The sequence below is a fragment of the Pristiophorus japonicus genome, chromosome 13 (genome assembly GCF_044704955.1).
Source record: "Pristiophorus japonicus isolate sPriJap1 chromosome 13, sPriJap1.hap1, whole genome shotgun sequence".
NCBI classification, from domain to species: Eukaryota; Metazoa; Chordata; class Chondrichthyes; family Pristiophoridae; genus Pristiophorus; species Pristiophorus japonicus.
In genome coordinates, this window is record NC_091989.1 from 110,625,460 (window position 1) to 110,628,458 (window position 2,999).

A 2,999-nucleotide genomic window follows, 5' to 3' on the forward strand; every position below is an offset into this window, starting at 1 on the left:
TAATTCATTGTATTTGAAGCACTTTGGAACTTTTACAAGAGATGTAATGAGGCGATATATATTCAAGCTTCCTTCTTATCCATCTTCTCCTGAATAATGCGGTATTCAGTGTCGATGTTCCCAGAGAGACATTGCCCAAATTTGAGACAAATTTGCCAAGCCACAGATCATGTTTGGGCAACATGCACTTCATGCAATGATTGTGAGCATCATATAGCATGAACAGATTATTGAATGTTGCACAGTATTTAAAGCATGTGTCGATGTTCGTGCTGACATACTGAGCCAACTGTTGAGACACTTTGTTTTTGATGTAGGTGATCTATTGCATCAAATTCAACTTCCAATTTTGTGCCTTAATTCTTTGCCTCCTTTATTTGTTTGCACCTATTTTATGTGCTGTTAATATGGCCATCTAGGAAACACAGTTACTCAGATACTTATCCAATTCCCCTTTGAAAGATGAAATTGAGTCTGCCTCCATGACCCTGTCAGGCAGTGCATTCCAGATCTTAACCACTCGCTGCCTAAATAAGTTTTTTCTTACATTGCCTTTTGCCAATCACCTTAAATCTGTGTCCTCTGGTTCTCGACCCTTCTGCCAATGAGAACAGTTACTCTCTATCTCCTCTGTCCAGACCCCTCATGATTTTGAGCACCTCTATCAAATCTCCTCTCAATCTCCTCTGCTCTAAAAGGAGAACAACCCCAGCTTCTCCAGTCTATCAACATAACCGAAGTCCCTCATCCTTGGAATCATTCTCATAAATCTTTTTTGCACCTTCTCCAAGGCCTTCACATCCTTCTTAAGTGTGGTGCCCAGAATTGGACATGGTATTTCAGTTGTGGCCAAACCAGTGTTTTATACAGGTTCATCATAATTTCTACACTTTTGTTCTCTATATCTTTATTTATGAATCCCAGGATCCTGCAAGCCTTTTTAACCTCTTTCTCAACTTGCTCTGCTACCTTCAACAATTTATGCACATATACCCCAGTCTCTCTGTTCATGCACCTCCTTTAGTTTATACGTCCACTCCTTATTCTTTCTACCAAAATGCATCACTTCACATTTTTTTGACTCATCTGCCATGTTTCACCACCTATCACTCTCCTCCTGACTGTTCACTATACTTCCAAGTTTTGTGTTATTTGCAAATTTTGAAATTGTGCCCTGTACACCCAAGTCCAAGTCATTATATTAAGAAAAGCAGTGGTGCTAGAACCGATCCCTGGGGACCACCACTGTATACCTTCCTCCAGTCCGAAAAATAACGTTCAACGCTATGCTGTTTCCTGTCACTTAGCCGTATCCATGCTGCCACTGTCCCTTTTATTCCATGGGCTTCAATTTTGTCAGCAAGCCTATTATGTGGCACTTTGAAGAAACGTAGAATGCTACAGTAGGCCATTTCTGTGTCTGGCTTTTTTCATACTCCTACTCAGTCCCCATACCCTTTAATAGCTCTTTTCCAAGCAATTAATTTTGTTTTAAAAAAAAAAATTCATGGACTCGTTTCAACAATGGTTTTTATGAGAGAAGCGTCTGTAAAAACTCAGGCAAAAAAACCTTTAGTATATCTCCCATTTCCTCACTCTCATTTCAGGTTTTCCTCCTTCTTTTGGTGGCCATGCCCTAATCTCAAAGATTTTCATACTAGCTAAAGTGCCTATACAAAACCCATTATTGCACTTTGGTTTTTGCTCATTTTTTTTAAGGCTTTCTGTAGCTTGCCTATAATTCTTAATGTGCATCTTGGCTTTCATTTTTATCTGCTCTATAAATACTTGGGGCCCAAAATTAAATCGACATACCACCCACTAACCACCGAAAAATACAAGTTTTGTCAAAAAACAGGTACATACCAGACATACCGAATGGTGGAAGATTCATCATTGACATACCGCCAAGCGGTATGCACACCGTCCGCCATGTAAAACTGCCCAAAAAGTGCAAGTTCCATGACATATTACCGACATACCACCGGAACTGCATACCACCCTGGAGAAGATGGTTTTACTCGATCTTAGGTGGGCGGGAATGGTGCTGCCATTTTGAAATCTGGAACAGTCAGCAAAAGCAGCACCTCAGTATTTCAGAGGTGAACAGTGACTTTACAGTGGGAAAGGTATTTACATTGGTATTGAGTATATTATTTAGAATTAATTTTTTTCATTGAAAAATCATTTGCGTTTATCTCAGGATATTTGTTTCAAAAAGAATGGAGCCTGCACTATCAGCCTGTATTGCTGACTACTTGTCTAACGCAGGATCCATGGGGCCCCAGCCTTGACTATGCTCCTCACTTTCCTTTTGTACCCTCTTTAAATATTTCCCCTTACTGACTCTGGTTTAATTTGCCAATTCTTCCTTTCATGTAGTCTATCTAAACCTGGTTCCTTTTTATCTCACTAACATTGGCTTTCATCCTCATCAAGTACCCTTGTTCTTGACTTTTTCCCCTTTTGTGTGCAAGAACTCAATCGAATTATATTGTGGTAACTGTTTCCCAAATATTCCCCCTACTCTTCGGTTGCCTTCTTGTTCTGCTTTACTACCCAGAACCCAGTCAAATGTTGGTACGGTTGCCCTGATAGGACAGCCTGGTACAATAATTTTCAGTGGTACGTCTCCGGATACCAACACCTTCGGCTCCGGGAAACCCGAATTAGAGAAACACAAATAGCTTGGTGGGTCAGATTAGTAGACCGAGTCCCTGGGGCCTTATACGTTGTCGGAGACCACCATGTGTGGCACCATCCATCTGGAAAGCCTGGACAACATTTTCCTGCGCGTGCTTTTCCCTGAACCAATCAAGCTAAACTGTATTACTATGGTGAGGTGAGGATAAACAAACAGTAATTGATAGGTGGGATGAAGTTACAAGCTGTGATCTAAATTGAGGGTTCCAGATAGCGTAAACCATCAGACAAAAGATCCTCTATGGCGCACAAAGGTTCAACAGAAAAATGCCAACAAGACAAGTGCTGCAATAATA